At 36.0% G+C, this 21195-nt stretch overlaps 1 pseudogene; it reads right to left on the reverse strand.

Annotated features, from left to right (window-relative positions):
* Window positions 1–7544: 7544 nt before the first annotated feature.
* LOC138810438 (U6 spliceosomal RNA) lies at window positions 7545–7644 on the reverse strand (annotated as a pseudogene).
* Between the last annotated feature and the right edge of the window lie 13551 nt (window positions 7645–21195).

The raw sequence follows: 21195 nt of genomic DNA on the forward strand, positions 1-21195 counted from the left end.
ATGAGCATTTATGTGCATTTGGGTGATGGAAATACTCTACTTACACAGGTGTAAATTAAATAGATTTTTTTGTGCAGATTGTAGTTCTTGAACTAAGAGCCTGGGTGATGTCCCTGAGCTTTTTCTCTCAAGGCTACCACTCTATTACGTTAAGCCACCGTTCCAGTTCTTATTTTCTGTTGGTTGTTTGGAGATAAGAGGTTCATGGACTTTCATGCCCAGGATGGCTTTAAACCATGTTCATCAGATCTCAGCCTCCCAAGTAACCAGGATTCCCGGCATGTGCCATCGATGTTTTTAATAATTTAGTAAATTGTATAGTTACAGAAGTTAAAAATTATCATTGTAACCTGTGTAATATATGTATTTATGTATATATATCAATACATACGGATAGAAATAGTTTAACATATTTTTGTATCTACAGTAAATATATGACAGCATCCATTATAAAATAAAATGGAAACAAAAGTTAATAAAGAGCAAAACAAAGGGAATTCTTACACGTTTCTTTTTGTTGAATGAAATATCAATCAGTTTGGAAAAACCATCTCTAACAAAATGGGTAATTTCTATTAATTCTAATCCATCTATTTGCCCATATTGTGCATCCTCACACATGAATGTCAAAATCAAACCACACTTTTTGTCTGTATTTAATTCACCTGTTATAATTTAGGGGATAGATGAAGTAATCAAATAAAGATTAAAATCATAGTAAGTGAGGCTATGAGTTAGAGCTGAAAAAGATTTTAAATATGATAATAGCTAATTAAAATGCATATTTCTTACTTTTACTCTTGTTATGCCTCTCATTCGCACATCAGGAAAGTACATAGATGGTTCTCACTAAATTTATGTATGTATTAAAAATATATTGAAAGAATATGGGCATAGTGTGGTTTTAGCTTATTGAGACATGTATGGGATAGTGTGTTTTTGAGGACTTGCAATACGTTGTGATTGAGATGAAAGGAAGGATGTGCTTATTCTGAAAAACTGGTTAGAGGATTGCTCCCAGAAAGATAGTGATGAATTCTTTCAAAAGGTTATTGTAAAATCACTTTCACCACCTTGTTCATTACTTCAGTATTCACCAGCCAAGTTATGGAAACAGCCAAGATGCCTTTTGGCGGAGGGATGGTTGGAGAAAGTGTTTCATATATACACAATTGGATTGCACGCATCCATTATGAGGACTGTTACATTATTTGCAAAAAAAATGGATAGATCTAAAAATATGTTAAGTAAACGAAGTCAGAACCAGACACACAAAGGACCCATGTACTGTCGCATATTCGGAAGCCAGAATTTTATGCAAGTTAAACAACAGTATTAACCAAAGCTTTCATTTTTCACAGCAGTATTTAAAAGGTGTAATATCTTATAAAATTGAACTTTTAATCCAACAAAATGAATACCAGGAAACTATCACTTGGAAGAGGTGAGGGGAAGACAAAGGGAAGGAAAAAAGAGAGTTATGGAGTAAGAGTGAAGACATTATATTCAATATGAAAATAGAAAAAATTAAGTGGGGTGAGGTTTGGAAGGGTAGGGAAAAGTTATATAAAGATTCAAACTTAAAAACTCATTTAATGAATGGAAATTCCCGTGTATACCTAGTTAAGATAATAAAAATATGATTAAAAAGAATGGAGACATTTGATCTTAAACTGTGTTCTTTAAACCATGAGTCAATATAATATTTTCCTCCTCAGAAATTTTCTTTCTGGTATTTTCCTCATAGTGACAGAAAAGTGATCAATGCAATGAATATTAAATCACAGTAAAAATGTTAGAATTCATCACATGATAAAATAACAGGTAGAATGTGCCAAATGCTAATTGATTGTTTTTCCAAGTACTTTACCTATAGTATATAATTTAATCCTCACAATAATTGCATAAAGTGGAACTCCTTACATTTTAATTCTCAGATGATAATATTGAAGTCTTCAGAGTTGGAATTACTAGTACAACATTGCACACATGGTAAGTGTTAGCCTGAGGATCATCTCCCACTTTATCAATTAACCTCATTCTATTTTATGACTAAAATACCAGCACTTAGTCTACAAATTCTAGGAAAATTTCCCAGAATTATTGTTTTCACTTTCACAATATTTCACTTTATCTTTGTTAGAAAATAGGGAACTGGAATATGAAAACTCAAAGTTAATAATCAATGCATACCTCCTTGGTGAAAGGAACTGCTAAAGTATAACATTCTTGATTTCTAGCTCAAAATAGTAGAAATCATATTTTATCCCTTCACTCAACACTGCAATGCCTAGAGAACATATGCCTGTTTAACACTGTCTTACTGAAAGAATGACCTCCCCAATTCCTAATGGAAACAGACTGCAGGTCTTAAGGACCAATCATTTTCACATTGCAGCTCAACAAATTGTTTACCATTCGAAGTATTTTGATTGCTTTTTATACCTAACATTTTGAGAGAAAGGTACTAATTTAAAATGCTATTAAAGCAAGACTGATATAAAAATCACCTTTGACCCCAGATAAATATTTTACCTTTCCTATACCCAAAAATGCATTCTGACCTATCATTAATGTTAGGAATGAGAGGATAAAAAGTCATGGACACCAAGACCTAAGTATGAATTAAAGACTCTCCAACTTGCGAATACTATTGGTTGAAAAAGAAATGAAGGGCTTGGAAGGTGGCTTATTGGTAGAGCGCTTGCCTTATATGCATGAAGCCCTGGGTTCGATTCCTTAGCACCACACAAGCAAAAAGAAAAAAGCTGGAAGTGACGTTGTGGCTTAAGTGGTAGAGTGCTAGCCTTGAGCTAAAGAGCTGAGGGACAGTGCCCAGAGTTCAGGCCCCAATACCGGACCCCTCCCCCCCAAAGTAAAGATATCGATACTACCAAATTTTTTCAAAATTTCTTATGATACTGAAGATTCAATGAAAATAACTCATTTTCATGGGAGTAGAACACAAAACACAAGATTAATCTTAATCATATTAAAAGACCTTTATTTATACTACAAATTCACTCATAACTACAAAGATTCTAAAAATAACTGAAGCACAGTGACACAAAAATAATTTAACTGCATCATGTGCATTCAAAGGACTGTGCTAATAGAAAGCAAAATTATACTAATAATTAAGTTACCCAATTCACTTACATTCATTTATTCGATTTCTTTTAGTTTCATAAAAACTGGCTTTTCGTAAAATGATGCATAAAAAGCCTATATAGCCACTTACATTTTCCGACCTTAACAATATTTATTTCAGAAATGTCTTTAGCTGTATAATCAAAGAACTAAAATATTACTAAAATATTTAAATGTTTTTCTGAAATTGCAAAACTCTCTCTGGGGTTTTATTTATATTGGAAAAGATATTAGAAAAGCCTTATTTGTTAAAGTTGTGATAGTTACTCCCACAAAAGAATTATTAATGAAGAAATCTTTGTATGTACAAAACAACTTCAAATGCATCCAAAATCTGGAGATGACACATGTTTTTGTTTTTTTTTTAAATATATATCTAACAAGTATAGCTACAATACTGATTTTTAGTGATTATGATGGGATATTCAAACCTTAAAAATACGGGGTTTATTATCTTAGTGTGAATAGATAAGATCTTACAAAGAAAGTTATTTTCAACTGAAATACGGAAAGAGTTTATCCACGTTGAGTTTCACAGAAATAACCAGAGAGTTATACCTATTTGGTCAAGTCAGTCAAAATCACTCCATGAATATTTCTTAAAAATATAACCAATTTAAGAAGTCAAATACATATTTTGTACTGACAGCCATCTTACATCAATAACTTACTACCTAATTATATGTGTATCTTTTTACCTAACATATATTAAGAAATGAAAATGATCTCTTTCATCTAACTTATGTTGTAAATGCTTTGATTATGATGATTTTATTATTTAACAAATAAAATTTATTGAAATGACAGGACAGAACACTGATAAATAAAAAACATTGCACACAGCTCTTTTCAGCCTCACCCTGTTCATATTGGCAAGCAATATTGCAACAGCAAACACACACACATAAACACACATGTGTGTGCACGTACACACACATATACAAACATGCCAAATTCAGGGTTTATTGTAGAAAAAAGTTCAAAAAAATATTAGCGATTAGGACAAATGATAATTTGCCTTATTACAAAATAATACATAATCCAGTCACCATGGTAGTAACATTTTATCTGCCCCTCCACCTGTGACCACTTAATTTATTTTAGGTAATTATTTAACTAATTCATTCCTTCATTAGTTAAATACTAATACTAGAGCTTGAACTCAGGGCCTAGCTCTGTCCTAGAATTTGTTTTTTTTTTTTGTTTTAGTTTTCTCAAGGCTATCATTTTATTGCTTGTACCACAGCTCAATTTCTAGCTTTTGCTGGTTACTTTCAAACCAGAATCTAATGGACTTTTTTCTTGCTCTGGTTTCAAACCACAATCATCAGATTTCGTCTTTCTGATTAGCTTGGAATAAAGACATGAGCCACCAGTGTGGCTCCTACTTTTTCCTATACTTATCTATTGCACATACTTTAATAGCAATTTAATATTGAGAGTATAGAAGCAAGATGTATAGTGATTATATTGTTCTGTCAGAAATTCAAGTTAGTAATTTAAATTTCTTCTTAAGACCATACACAAAAAATACATAAGTAGATATCTGATGATGTGTGTGTATGTGTGTATATGTGTGTGTATGTATGTGTGTGTTTGTGTGTGTGTACTCTTGCAATATGTTTCACATATAAGCACAGTGCAGGGGTGTCCAGACATTCACAGTATTTGCGTGAATATCTGCCTTGAACTACCAATTCATTGACAAAGTCTAAGTGTCCACTCTAGACTTCCCGATGAAGAGGGGTATACTCATCCTCATCCTCAGTATTCATATGACTGGCCTTTTTGGAAAGTAGTCTCCGCACTATACTAAGTTGCAAGAAAAGCATTCTACCACTGAGCCACCAACCCAGTCCAAGGATTAAGATTCTTATTTGTAATTTGGTCAAAGCTATGTCTCTTTATGTAGGCTACTAAAATGTGTTTACTAATTTCAAGTAAATACATAAATTCTATTTCAATCTCTTTTAACAAATAAAAAATAAAATTGTTTACTTTGTAAATGGATCAGAAGCATGGATTTTTTGGCTAGCTAGGTCATTGCACATCTGGATCTCTCTTCCTCTCTCTCTTTCATGATTCTCATAGACAATAAGTTGCTCCATAATTATCCTAATTTATTTTGCTTTTATATTTTTGGTTGCATTATTTCACTTTCTGCTCTGCCATTTCCCAAATCAGCACCACATAAACAGAACCGCAGAAGTGGTTCTGTGGCTCAAGTGGTAGAGCACTTGCCTTGATTTGAAGAGCTCAAGGATGGTGGCCAAGCCCAGAGTTCAGGCCCCACACCTAATTTTCTTTTATAAAGAATCTAAATCTTTGATAGTTCTAGGAACCGATCTGACTGAAATCAGTTGAATCACACTTTTCCTGCACAATGTAAGAAAAAGTCCAGGCTATCAAAGCAGCTAGAGAAGGCAGGCAGATTGTATGGTATAGAGTATTACTTACTGGTGATCCACTTTCACTTTAAGCATGATGCTGCACTATTGCTTGCTGGTTCTGAACTATTGCTTTGATAATTATAGTCTCCAAGAAGAAAAAAAATGAAATTTAATTGATATCAAAGGACTACTAATACATTTTGACTTCTCATTATGCATCTTCAATCATCAAAATCACCTGAAGAAAATAGATAGGCCTACTTTTTAAGATGAAAACAAGTGTCTTTAAAAAAAACAAGAATTTAGGTAGTCATACAAAGGACTTCTATTTTACTACTGCACTATACATTTTTTTCTAATGTTGATAACCAGTAAATAATGGGTCTATTAGAAAGCTCTGAAAGGTCATATATTGAATAGTAAGTTCTCTTACACTATATCTTGGTATTTCCCAAATCATTTACATAGAAGGCATTGTTTCCTATTTTCTCCTTTCTAGAATAAGCTGCATATGAAAACAGCACTGGTCCTCATTTTCAGTCTGTGCATTTGATTATGGAGGAAAATCTTTCTCTGTTCTGTATCAATTCACGACTCTCCAGTTAGAATAATTTAAAATAGTAAAAATGAAAAAAGAGAAAATAAATCATGGTGGAAAAACATATGCAGAAAATTCACCGGATTTTTCTGACCAGTTCAACCAACGTGAACTATTGGGTAAATACATGGACACTTCATTTCCACTGGTACTCAAAGTCTCTGGTTAGGAAATTCTGATGAAGACAAGGAACAAGATGAAAACGTGAGAAAGGTATCAATTGCAAGAAAATAATGGAGAAGAATCCATGCAAATTTCTTCTTTGGGATGCCAAAATTAATCGGCTTACTACAGTACCGAGACTATATTCCAAAAAGGCCACTCATATGAATACTAGAGATGAGGTAAGTATACCCCTCTTCATCAGGAAACCTAGAGTGGACATTTAGACATTGTCCATGAGTTGGTAGCTCAAGGCAGATATTCATGCTGTAATTCTGAATGGCTTGGCACCCCTGCACATTGCTTATATGTGGAATAATACCAGAATGGCTTCTGTCTTCCTTCATCATGATGCAGATACCAATCCCCAAACTAAAGGCCTCTTGACACCCTTGAATTTTATTGCTGGGAATTGAAATAGCAAAGATATGCTGTACCTCCTTCTTTTGAATCATGATATCAAACCGGGTCTGAAAAACAACTTGGAAGAAACCTCATCTGATATTGCCAAATGGATAAGTATGTATCACTACTTCTTTGAAGTAGTGGAAGGCTGTACAAATTGTACTCCTATGTAGTAATGGTTTGGTTAAATTTCATAAATTTCAAAATTGCAAGTCCATCCTTTGTGGTCCTACAAAATATTTTCATAATACAAAACAACAGTAATATCTTAATTTAAAAATGTATGGATTCCATGGTATTCTTCCACGTGAATTGCCTGACTTTGGTGTCAAAATGTATTCAAGAGTTGTTTGTATGCATCTATAATGATTTCTGCAGAGTTTGCGATTTTTTAAAATTTTATCTTATCTGTTGAAATGAATAGTATAGAAATTAAAGAAATTCCTGGTGCTTGTCTGAAAAAAAAGTATCTATGTTTCTATAAAGTTCATAATCTATTTCATTGTCTTCTAGATATAATACTTTGCAGTCTATATTGTTTTATAATATATAGGTTCATTAATAAATGTGTCCTTTCATATTACATTCTATATAGAAAAAGTTTAAGATTCCTTTCTTCCGAGGTCCTTATATTATTTTATTTCTTTGGGATAAAAAGATAATGTTATCTAATTTCAAGTTTTGTAAAGGTTATGCTATGTAAGGGCCTTTCGAAGGTGAAGATTTAATACACTGATGTCAAACTAACCTGTAATTCTATGAATTACAGGTTTTGTTACACTTGTATTTTTGTAAACATCTTTTAATAACTGTTTTTCATTTCCTGCATTTGAAGAATGAAAAATATGGAATACTTCACAAATTTTCATACCATCCTTGTGCAAGTGCCATGTTAACTTCTGTATTGTTGTAATTTGGGTAGACCTGCTGCTGAAGCATGGAGTATCCTCTTAATTTAAGTAGTTAATGATGCAATCTTTATACAGGCATATATCCTTGGTTGCCTATTTGTAACAAGGAACCTTTATTGTTCCTAAATATGCGATTGATCTTATTTCTCTAAATTTCTGTGTATAGTGGCAAAAACTTATATTGTTTAGTCGATTGCTCACATTTGCAATTTTTTGTCAATGGCTTTTTTGTCGTTTTCATTTTAAATTTGATCATATTTTGAAGCCTTTATAGCTAAGTCCAAAGGTGATGGCTTTTCAAGTACTTATTTATCAACTGATTTAGCTTTGTGGAGCTAATGGATTCAAAGTAAGCCTTGCTTAAGAGCTACTTCTAAACTTCTGCAGGTTAAAATTTCCTAAATGAGGTCTTAGTGGTACAAATGTCTTCCTTACCCTTCACCCTTCTTCCATGTAGGAACAGACCAACCAGAATATCTTACCCTGACAGCATAGATTGTCTTACTGGAACAAAACTAATCTTAGATACAAGGGTTCATAGAAAGATGAACACTGCAGACCGAATTATTCAGAATAGAAGGTATTTTATCAAAATATAATTGTTTATTATACCTATCATTTCAAAACTAGCTAAAGCCAAGAATGTGAAAAAATTGTTCATATGCATGTTTACCTAATATCCTGGCCTGTCTACCATCCAACCAGGCAGGAACTTACACTACTGAATTTCTTTCACCAAATATTTCCATACCTCCTAGAGAAATCCATATGTTTCTCCTCGACATTAGGCCTTAAATTGGTCATGTTTTAATCAAAGTGTTTCCTCTTGCCTCCAGTCTGTAAATTTACAAATGGTAAAGTTTTAGGTCTAACTCTACCAAAAACTGAGGTAGAGATAATGGAATAATACTTTAAAGCAGAGTTGCCTTTGATACCCTAACCACAACAGAACAATTGCTAACAGAAAGTAATTGAAGACCCATCTCAATTTCTCACTTTCTATAATATTTCAGTGCCCCAATTCCTTGCAGGAATTAGCAGTAAGCAATTGTGAAATGTAAAGCAACTTAAAATGAAAGATGAGATCCCAAAATATGAGAGAAAGTACTGTAGTTCAAACTTTCAATTTACAGATGACCAGCCCATATGAGTAAACAAAATCACAAATGTCACAAGATTATTTTTAATACGCCTCTCCTAATGATGAATGAAAGATTTCAGTCCAGCATAATTAGGACAAAAAATAATTCCTGGAATGATAGATCCATAATTGTTCTACCAAGGCTAGGAAAACTTGACTTAGAGGTCAAATATAATTTTGAAAAACATTAAGTGAGAAGACCCTTAGTACTTCAAAACACTGGTACTTCAGTAAAACTTGGTTCTGTAGTCTAAAAATGTTGTCATTCTCAATCCAATGATAACCTACATTTAATCTCTTGAAAGTATATAACGTTTCAAATAAACTTTTAAAAATCATATTCACCAAAATAACACTTGACAAGTAGATGATAGTGACATTAAAAGTTTTTCAAGTGTAGGAATCAAGTTACAATAGAGTTGATTTATTTACCCAGCACTAATGCCAAATAAGTTCAACCATTCATTAAAGTGTAGAAATAGTATCTTGCACAATTTTGTTGTTCAGTAGGTGCCTTCCAGAAATGTGTTAAATCGATCAGCCTCCCATAATTCAAACCAAAATATTAGCTAATAAACTAAATTTCATCACATAAGAATGTACATTTTAAAAAGTTACTAATAGTTGCCTTATCATGTGTTGCCTTATCATAATTTCCCTATCTTTCTAACATAGTAAGAAATATGACTTTAAGTCTTGATTATGGGTACTGATCCGAGATGTGACAAACATAAAATTTGTCTTCTATTTCTATCATATTCCTCTACAGTAATAAATTTTAGTTTTCTTCTTTGTCCAAAACTTATAGGTAGTAGAAAATATCGTCCCATGTAAAATAAAATAATGACACACCAATGTACAAAGCCATTTATAAAAACTGGTAGTTAGTTATAAATTCTAAGTGATTTTTAAACCTTCTTGTTGACTAAAGATTAATCTTCAAAAAAGATGAGAATAAAATCATGTCTAGGTGCTTCACGTCTCCAGTCTTACAAATTGTTATTGCAGATGAATGAATTATGGAAATATAAGCTGACATCAGTTCAAGTATATGCAGGATTGAAACTCCATGGAATGTATATAAAACTTTCAAACTATTAACCGACAGTTTAACAGAATGACTATCAGGAAGTTGAAACCAGAAAGGAATAATAGTAAAGACATAAAATGAATGAAAAACGGAACAAGGGGCAAGTACAGCTAGAATACTCAATGTACAAATGTAATAAAGGAAGTGGTAAATCTAAAATAAATCTTGGAGAAAGGGTTGGTTGAGAATGATAGAAGGAGTGCCTCTGATCCAGGAGCATTGGACAATTAGGTGGACATATTTAATTGCAACACACTTGCGCAACCTTTTGAAATTCAGTTAAAAACACAACTACAAACAAAAACACAAAAATCACAACCAAACAGCAATCTCTAGAAAGTATGTATATGAGCTCACAAAATTTTAAGCAGTTAATGAAGGGCAGTCATGGGCAAACAAACAAAGATATCCAAAGATGGCAGTTTGGGGTAGGGGAGAATTTTGAACAGATTTGAATAGATTCTCAAAGGTTATAAATCACCTACATCGACTGCAAATATTTTCTTCTGTGAGTATTCCTTTTTTTTTTGGGGGGGGGGCGGTCGTGGGGCCTAAACTCTGGGCCTGGGCGCTGTCCCTCAGCTATTCAGCTCAAGGCTAGCGCTCTACAATTTGAGCCACAGCTCCACTTCTGGCTTTTTTTCTTTTTGCTTCTGTGATGCTGAGGAATCGAACCCAGGGCCTCAGGCATGCAAGGCAAGCGCTCTACCACTGAGCCACTTTCTCAGCCCCCATTCTGTGAGTATTCTTTGTCTGAAATGGTTACTCCAGTCCTGAGCCACACTTCATAGCTGGTGAAGATAGAATGGAAGAAACAAGACCAAGAACCCATTACACCACTGGAGAGATAACAGTCCTCTATGGTTTTTCTCATCTTTCTTCACTACTCTTTTCTCATACTTTTAATAAAGTCAAGTGATTTTGAATTACATCTTTCCTTCTTTATGAGAGAATTACTGTTTGGTAATTAAATGTCAATTCACAAATTTTGATGTCTTTTTTTTACGAACTTTGAATTTAAATTCCACTACAACCTTGTATGCGCACAGTGAGAATATATTTCCTGGGTAAGGACAATTCTCAAGGGAACCTACAGGATTTACAGCAAGGTTTGTGAGGCTTGTTTGTTTAGTGTGAAAATGAGCCATATTCACCCACATTGCTCCCTCCCAGCTAAGTCTCCACGGATTTCTTTGCATGAAAGCCTATTTTCACAGACAATTTTAAATATCCTTAATAGGCTAAGTTGTTAAAAAGTTTGAACAATTAAAATTTACCTGTCATAAATTTTAAAGCTCTTTTGAAATTCATTTATCAGAATCGTGAATTCACCAATCATAATCCCACCTTTACCATCAAAAAGAGTTAACATGTTGTTTTCATGATATAGTGTCCATGAAAGTACTGTTTTCCAGTGGCAAATGAACTCCAAGATATGGAATGAGAGATATTAATTTGCGGTTGTTGTTTTTGATGTACTATGTGATTTCTATTTTCCTTGAGATTTTCCCCTATGGTTTATCCCCTGCTGTGTTTCATTTTGGTACCCTGTGTATTGTGTATACATTTTCGTTAATTAGGGAAGGGAACAGGAACAAAAAAATGGCGAGACAAAGGACAAAGAGCAAACCAATGCAATAGCAATTCACACAACACAATAAGTTGGAAATGTACATTACAACTTTTGTGAGAAAAATGAGAGAGGGGATAGCAAGTTTGAAAAGTTATGTATTCAGTACCTTACAATGGCTGTAACCCCAGTGCACATAACTTTCACATTAAAATTAAATTTAAAAATTTAGCTGATGAAATAAAATTTCACTGTTTTGGTATAGTAAATATTATTCTTTATATAGTAACTTTTTAAAAATCAGTATTATTTGGCATCTAAATTGAATTAATTACCTCTTCTTTATCAGAGGGTCACCAACTTGAATATCCAACTAGACAATTTTTTACAATATACTTGCCAATATTTTGAAAAAAATTAAATTTACTACTTTCTTATACTAACACAGAAAACAGATTAATTCTATGGAAACCCATAACTTTTAAAAGTGAATAAGTTGTTAAGAGGACAGAATGTATTTGTTCTTCAAAATTCTTATGACTAATAACTACTCATTTTAAAATTCTGAACATTCCATACCTGAGAGATTCAAAATATACCTGTTTGCATGTTATGTAATTCTGCAATAGATGCATTTTCCAATGGGGTGTTACAGACTGAGAAGTGAACAGAAAAAGAGCCACATTCTGATATGGGATAAAACTATGAAGCATGTTATAATTAATTCTTCAAGAGTAAGCAGTTGTTTATCAGATTAAGCTATTATTTCAGGACCATCAATCACAAGATTTATGCCATAAAGTCATCCTAGCCCACCAGTTTCCAATTTGTAGGGTGCACCTCAAAATTCCCTTAATTCACATCAAGAATTCCTTATCTCCATTGTGAAAATACACTGCATCTCTGCTAATGTGATGCCCTCCGTGTTCTGGAAAGAACACCACTATAAACTGGGTTGCATCATTTTTCCTCCACTGGTATTCTTGCAAATATTATTTATATTTATACTTTTTAACTATCATAGATAATCAGGATGTTAAGCTTGGAAGATTACAGTTCAAAGCCTGTGAAATCTCAGGGTCTATGTTGAAGGGGCAGAATGATGCAGGCTCCGGCCTCAGGATTATCTGAGGACTGTGTTTAAGTATTAGGAAAGCTCTTGGTATGCCTGGCTAGAGAGGAAAAATGTTCTCTCTCCCTATCTCAAAACATGTCACAGACTCCTGGGAGCTGAGGAAGTAGCTCTTCTGCTTGCTTAAGCATAGTTGAACAGCTGGTCAAGCATTTTCCTGCGATTGGAGAAGTGGTTTGAGCTTGCTCTAAAATAGTTTAGATAAATAGTATACCAAGACATGGCTGAGAAGGTGGCCCAGTGGTAGAGCGCTTGCCTTGCATGCATGAGGACCTGAGTTCCATTCCTCAGCACCACATTAGCAAAAAGAGAAAAGCCAGAAGTGATGATGTCTCTCAAGTGGTAGAGCTCTAGCCTTGAGTTGAACAGCTGAGAGACAGCACCCAGGCCCAGAGTTAAGGCCCCATGACCCCCCCAAAAATAATAATATACCAAGGCATTGTCTCATAGGTCAAGTAAAAATGTATCTGTTGAAATTTTTGTGTCAATGTCTTCTGACCAAATCTTGGCAAAGATCATGCTTGCTTGTCTTTAAATACCCACTAACAATAAAGCACAGCATGCAGTGGCAATTTCTGTTTGCACTCTGCATCCCCTGTGTCCTGGTGATTTCGTTACACTTACCCAGGGACCCCAAGGCACTAGACATTACAATTGGCACCCAAACAGGGACCCTTCATTGTTGAATTCAGGAAGGGATATTCAGGTAAGTACTTTTAATTACAGGGTGATGGGACAAGTTAAATCTACTCCATACTTACCTATGCTTAAACATTTACTTGCTGCTTATGGTCTAAATATTTCTTCTTCTGACATAGAAATGTGTATTAATGTAGTTAGGGAATGGAATCCTTGGTTCACCGATGAAGGAACATTCGATGTTGATGATTGGAAACGAGTAAAGAATAACGTAGAAAGAACTGTTCGAGAAGGGGAAAAGATTCCTATTAGATTTTGGTACATTTGGGCTATTTTACATACCCTTTTTAAAGCTTTGAATGAGGAAAGATTAATAGCAGACTTAAAGAAAGAGGCCACCCCTTTTATTGTAGATTTACAATTGGACTATGAGGTTAAGGATGCAATAGATAAGAATGCATTGCAATTAACAGAAAAAAAAAACAACAAGAGGTAAAAAAGGCTGAACAGGAGCAAACGGAAAGTGTAAACAAAATGTCTGAGCAAATGGAATTGATATTATCAAAATTACAACATATGGGGTTGGAAATTAGCAGAGTGAAAGCAGAACTTGAGAAAGTGAAAGTAAAGCAGCCTTTGGCTCATTCACTGGCCAAAGCAATTTTTACATCATTCCCTCACAAAACAGAGGGCTCAGACAGTGACTTTGATGATGAAATGCCTATTTTTTCTTATCCTGTAATTCAACCACCCCCTATGAATGGTATATCTCAACCAGCCAGATATTAAGTTGCTGCTGTTGATGATATTGGTAAACTTAAGAAGGCAGTGATGTTATATGGTCCGTGTAAGGTCCACTCCAGGATGGCCAGCAGACTCCACACTCCTCACAGCAAAGTCTCCACCCAGTACCTGCGTTACCTAGGCAACTGGGACACCTGGAAGAGGTCACATCTGCATCCGCTGAGGTCACATCTGAATTTGATGTGGCCGCACCTTTCTCTGCCCATACCCTAGATAAGGCCTAACCCAGGCCCAGAGGTTCTCTCTTGCTGCTCTTTTCTAGCTCTCTGTGCTCTCTTGCTGCTCTTTTCTAGCTCTCTGCTCTCCCCCAGCTCTTTTATAGCTCTCTGCTCTCTCGCTGCTCTTTTCTAACTCTCTCTCTTCTCTCTCTTTCCTCTCTTTCTTTCCTCTCTCTTTCCCAGTTCTCTATTTCCTAGCCCTTCCCCAGCCACGTGGAGTGCCAACCTTGCCTGGTCCCAGCAGGTTTACTGAATAAACCTACCCCTTACCTGAATACCACATGTGTGGTGCTGTTCTTACTCAGCTACCTTTTTTTAAAAACCTAACATAAATGGTGCCATGACTTGGATAAAGGGCTTAAAGTCAGGATAGCTGGGATTTCTCTTTTTTTCCCTATTTTCTCTTGTTCTGTTTGTTTTTTCCCTTTTTGCTCTGAGGAATACCCACAATTCTGATGGCCTTTTGTGAACCCAACTGTCTGCTGCGGACAGAGCTCATTGATACCATTGCTGGCCTTCATAATCCACGCCCACACCACTTCTCTACTCTGGTGAGTGAAGCTACTCTATGGTTCTCTGTTGCTCTCTCTAGAGGGCTCTGGGGAATGTTGGGATGCCACTTCCGCCTCGACAGCTCTCCTTCACTCACCAGACTGACTCTCCAACTCATTTAATGGGGTGCTGCGAATCATGCTTGAGCCGTGAAACCCCTTTGAAATGTTTCCTGCGCTCCCTGGAAAGCCAGAGTGCTCATTTTTATACCATTCTCAGATGTAGACAGTTTTTGCTACTGCAATGGTAAATGGTCAGAAGTCTGTTTTCTTTCGGGCTCTCTTTGTTCTCTCTCTGCCATTCATGTCCAACTTTCCCTATCTCTCCCTGTCTTTTTTCTACATTTGGGCTTGTGCCCTGAAGAGTGTGACGCAGGCTGGGGCCCAAGGACCCCCTCTAGGTTCTCTTTCAAAGGCTAGCCAATTGTAGTCTTGGTCTATTTGTTCAGAGTGTCTTTGCATTTTGTTTTCAGAAATTTGCCATCTTGAGTTCACCATCTTGGCCACATGGTGACTTAAGGGTTTGGCCCTGTCTGGCCCTTAACCTTCCACCAAACTTACTACTCCATCCATTTATTCTAAGGTGCCTTGCTAACAAGTTGCTCTCTTCACAGGCCCTGGTAACTGAGGCCCAAGTATGTGATGTGCTTTGTTAGCAAAGATGTTTAAACATTGTTGTTAAAATTTTACGTTTTGAGTTTTGCCTTTTTTGTTTTGTGTTGTGTATTCTACTGACTACATGCTTCTAAAATACTGGGCATATCTGTGCTGAAATTCTCATCACATCTAATGAGTTTTGTCATTTCAGAATATTTGTCTGTCAATTCTTGATAAGAACCAGGTCAGTTCTACTTATTCTACTTGATCTCCTTGTTGCTTTAATTGAAAATAATAAAGGGCTTTTGTGGCATAGATCGCAGTTCAAAGTCAGCCCCTGCTGAAAAATCCCTAAGACTCCATCTCCCAACTAACCTGCAAAGAGCCCGGCTGGAAGCATGGCTCAAGACTCTTATATCTAAGCAGCCAAACAATGGAAGTGATATTGTAACTCAAAGTGGTAGAGCACTAGCCTTGAGCAGAAGTGCTCAGGGACCGTGTCCAGGCCTTGTGTTCAAGCCTCCTTGAATACCAACTGGGGCAAGCCATCCCATCAATGAGCACCTAGTCTGGGGAACAAGGGAACATGGAGAGGAGTAAGAGGAGATGTCACATCAGCTACTTTGTGCCTGCCCTTTCAAAATTTACCAGAGCCAGGAGGTTAGTGGAAGTAAGAAGCCTGCCCATCCAATGTCTATAACTGTCTACCTATTAACTAAACAGGAATTTATATTCTTGCCTTTGTCACCTGACTTCTCTACCTAGCCGCCAGATGTCAGAAGTATCTAGGGACATTTCTACATTTTCAGCCCCAAGTCCTTCCTCTTGCCATTTATTTGCTCTGCAGTGTTTTTTTCCAGCCCCTCAATGCTCATCAGACTTCTCCAGACTTCATCTAAGGACTCATGCCACCAAGGTACCACTGCTGCTCACTGCCTTCTCTGGGAGGGGACCAAATTCCAGCCTTTTTACCCCTATTGTCGATGCCCCCTTGTCAGCAGGAAGTAGCCAGAGAGAATCCACGCCCTATTTTATGATTATTAATAGGCTGGAATATAAGGTCCACTCCAGGATGGTGAGCAGACTCCACCCTCCTCACAGCAAAGTCTCCAACCAGTACCTGCGTTACCTAGGCAACTGGGACACCTGGAAGAGGTCACATCTGCATCCGCTGAGGTCACATCTGAATTTGATGTGGCCACACCTTTCTCCGCCCATACCCTAGATAATGCCTAGCCCAGACCCAGAGGTGCTCTCTCCCTGTTGTTTTCTAGCTCTCTCTGTTCTCTTGCTGCTCTTTTCTAGCTCTCTGCTCTCTCGCTGCTCTTTTCTAGCTCTCTCTCTTCTCTCTCTTTCCTCTCTCTTTCCCAGCTCTCTCTTTCCTAGACTTTTCCCAGCCACGTGGAGTTCCAACCTTGCCTGGTCCCAGCAGGTCTACTGAATAAAATTACCCCTTGCCTGAATACCACGTATGTGGTGCTGTTCCTACTCGGCTTCCTCTTTTTAAAAACCTAACACTCCTCAGTCTCATTATGTTAAGGAATTGCTTAATGGGCTTGCCTGTCATTACAATAATTTTGCTCCTGAGGATTGGAAGATGCTTTGTAGAGCCTTGCTTAAGAAACCGAAATACCTACAATGGCAAATGTGGTTTACTGAGTTATGTACAAAAAGGGCTAAACAAAATGCACAGAGCAGTAATCCACACCTGCAGATCATAACCTTTCCCATGTTAAGTGGAACAGAACAATATGCGGATGCTCATATGTAAGTGAACTCTCCTGAACAGATCCATGAGGAGTTAAGAGACATAGGTATTGAGGCATGGGAAAGAATTCGACCAGTGGGAGAGCATTATGGCTCTTGGACTAAAGAAATTCAAAAACCTAATCAACCCTATGTTGAATTTTTATCACTATTGACATTGACCTTGGAATGTACTGTTGTGGTAGAGGCTGCAGGGCAACAACTGCTGCACATGTTGGCTTATGAGAATGCTAATGAGGACTGTAGACGGGCCCTATTGCGTATTAAAGAATCTGGGGATGTGAGTACATATTTAAGGGACTGCAAAGACATTACATCTGAATCCAGGTGTATGCAGGTATTTGCTGAATCTATGGCCACTAACCTGGCATGCTTGCAAACAAAACCCTCTAATCTAAAGTGTTTTGGATATTGTCAAAAAGGCTACTGACCTTAACAAGAGAGGACCGGGAATTTGCCCTAAATGTAAAAAAGGGAAGCACTGGGCAAGGGATTATTGATCAAAAATAGACAATAAAGGAATTCCTATAAAAGATGCTTACCCTATGCAGGGAAAGTCTCCATCGGGACAGCCCCAGGGCCCAGGATTAATAATCGAGGGCAACCAAACATCTTTTCCCTTGTTCCTGCCACAGCCCACAGCACCGCAGTGGACATACCAGCCTTAAAAGATTTTTATATTGAAAGGTGGTGATAAGCCACAAAAAAAATCCTACTGGAATTTATGGGCCTTTACCTGAAGGAACATTTGGCCTATTGGCCGGTAGATCCAGTCTTAATGCAAAAGGAGTTTTAGTATATTTAGGAATTATTGATGCTGACTATATTGGGGAAATAAAATTTTTAATGTCAGCTGCTGCACATATTTCCTTTAAAAAGGGAGAATGAATTGCTCAAATCTTATTGTTATCATATATATCTACTGGAAAGTCATTTACACTCCACATTGGGGGATTTGGAAGTACTAACCAACAAAATGTGTTTTGGACTACTCATATTACTAAAATGCAGCCTAAGATTAAGATTAATATTCAGGAAAAGATATTGACAGGACTAATAGATACTGGCTCAGATATTACAATTATTAAAACTCATGAATGGCCTAATCATTTATTATATAAAATAATCCCCTGTAATATTAAAGGAGTTAGCAATACTCCTGTAAATTTTAAAGGACAAACAGTGTCGTATGTTACTATTACTTCAGAAGACGGACAGACAGCTGTCCTTAAAACTTATATTATGGAAGTTCCAGTTAACATAATTGGTAGAGATGTACTGGAACAATGGGGAGCTCATATTCAATTTTAACGTTTTTAGATGGAGCCCATAAAGATATTATGGAAATTTGAGGAACTTCTTTGGATTGAACAATGTCCTAGATCTAAGGAAAAATTAGAAACAGCTCATCAGTTAGTTGAAGAACAGTTAACCAAAGGACATATTGAGCCGTCTATGTCTGAGCCGTCTATGTCACCATGGAATTCTCCAATATTTGTTATTAAAAAGAAGTCAGGGAAATGAAGATTGCGGACTGATTTACGAGGAGGTAAGGCATCCATGTACCCTATGGGGGCTTTACAACCTGGTATACCATCGCCTGCGATGCTTCCTAAATATTGGCCAATAATAGTAATAGATTTACAAGATTGCTTTTTTTTTTTTTTTTTTTTTTTTTTTTACCATTTCTGTACATGTAAAAGATTGTAAAAGATTTGCCTTTTCTTTACCACAAATAAATCATCAAGCCCCTCATCAGCACTTCCAATGGAAGGTGTTGCCCCAAGGAATGATGAATTCTCCAACTATGTGTCAGATATATGTTGATGAGGCCTTAAAACCTGTTAGACAAAAATGGCCTCACATTTATATTTTTCATTATATGGATGATATTTTGTTTGGAGGACCAAATAACAGAATTAGAAATGGTGTTACAATGTTTACACTCTATATTTAAAGATTTTGGATTAATAATAGCACCTGAAAAAATACAAAAAGATACGGTAGTAAAATATTTAGGATATGTTGTTTGTAGACAAACAGTGACAACTCAAAAAATATCTTTACAACGTGATCAATTACATACGTTAAATGATTTTCAAAAGTTACTAGGAGATATTATTTGCATGCAACTGGCCTTAGGAATTCCTATTATCTATTACATAATTTGTTTCATTGTTACAAAGGGAGCCTGATTGACATAGCAAAAGAACTCTAACTAAGGAAGCTGAAAGAGAAATACAATTTGTAGAACAGAGAATAAAAAACTGTTTTTACATCGAGTAATGCTAATTCAACTCATAAATTTATATATTTAGATACATGGAAATACCCAACAGGAATTATAAGACAAAATGAGCTACCATTAGAATGGATTTATACACGGCATAGATTTACAAAAAATATTATGACTTATGAACAACAGTTGGCAATTATTATTCAACAGGCCAGGCAACGGGTATTTATCCTATCGGTGCATGATTTATTTGAAATTATCTTTCCTTTGCCAAAAGACCAAGTAAAATATTTATTAAACCTGTCTGAAGTGCCACAAATAGCATTAGTAAATTTTACTGGGCAATTTTCCTATAATTTTTCCCAAAGGTAGATTGTGGGATTGCTTGGGTAAACAACAACTTATCATTAATAATATAATTTCCAAGGCCCCTATTTCAACTGCTCTTACTGTTTTTACAGATGGCCTCAAAACAAAAAGTGCTATTGGACAACAAATAAATATTGGGTACAAACAACTACTTAAGCATCAGTTCAACAAAATGAACTTTTTGCTATTATTAAGGTGTTACAAGATTTTGTGGGAGATGTTAATATTGTTACTGATTCTGCCTATGCTGTAGGAGTTGTGACTAATATAGTCACTGCAGTTACACATTCATCTAAGCCCCAGCTAAACCAATTATTTAAACAATTACAAGCTTTACTGCAACAACGTAATGCCAAAGTGTTTGTAACTCACATTAGAGCTCACTCTTCGGTACCTGGGTACCTTGTATATGGCAATAATCAGGTTGATAAATTAGTTTTGTTCTGCTAAACAGGATCATGCTCATTTACATACAAATGCTAGCCATTTACATATGCTTTATAAAATACCTTATTCTCAAGGTAAACAAATTATAAAAAGGTGTCCTATCTGCAGACCAATGCTTTGAGAGTTATACCTGCTGGAGTAAATCCTCAAGGATTACAACCTAACGAGCTCTGGCAAATGGATATAATCCATTTAAGCCTTTGGCTGTTTTTCCTTTGTACATGTTACAATAGATACGTATTCCAAATTTGTTTGGGCTTCTGCCCTTATGGGAGAAACTGTTAACCATGTAATAGAACACTTATTGGAAGATTTTGCCATTATGGGAGTGCCTGCTAAAATGAAGACTGACAATGGACCAGCCTATAAAATTATCAGATTTAAAAGATTTTGTGAACTTTATGATGTGGTACATATTACAGGAATAGAATATAACCCCCAAGGACAAGCCATTATTGAATGAGTTCATGGCACACTAAAACAACAAATGAAAAAAAATTAAAAAGGAGGAAAAGGTTGGATGAAAGTATGGATATTTTGTGGTATTCCATGCAAAATCTTAAAATAATTTTACATCAAGCCCTTTACGTTCTTAATTTTTTAAACTAACCACAAGGAGATATTTTAACTAGAGCTGAGCGCCATTTTGAACAAATATCAGAAAAACCTTATTTAAATGCTCCCGTATGGATTAAGGTTGCATTGGATGCAGAATGGCAACTAGGAACATTATTACATAAGGGGCGAGGATAGGGCTTTGTGTCTACACAGGATGGCAAACAATACTAGCTTCCTGCCTGATGGATACAGACGTGGCCCAGTGAGGACAGCCCCATATCCTGCAAGGAATCGGCCACCAGTTGAGGAAAAAGAAATCCCCACTGCCCACCTGGGGGCAGGTTAAAAAGTTGACTGGAGAAGGACAAAAGATATTACAATGCAATGGTAAACGTGTCAAGGCTGAGAACTTGTTTCTGGCCATGTGTGCCCTGCTTATTGTAAACTCTGTCCATGCTAA

Source organism: Dipodomys merriami, unplaced genomic scaffold (assembly GCF_024711535.1).
Source record: "Dipodomys merriami isolate MVZ:Mamm:240054 unplaced genomic scaffold, mDipMer1.0.p SCAF_1032, whole genome shotgun sequence".
In the NCBI taxonomy this organism is placed as follows: Eukaryota; Metazoa; Chordata; class Mammalia; order Rodentia; family Heteromyidae; genus Dipodomys; species Dipodomys merriami.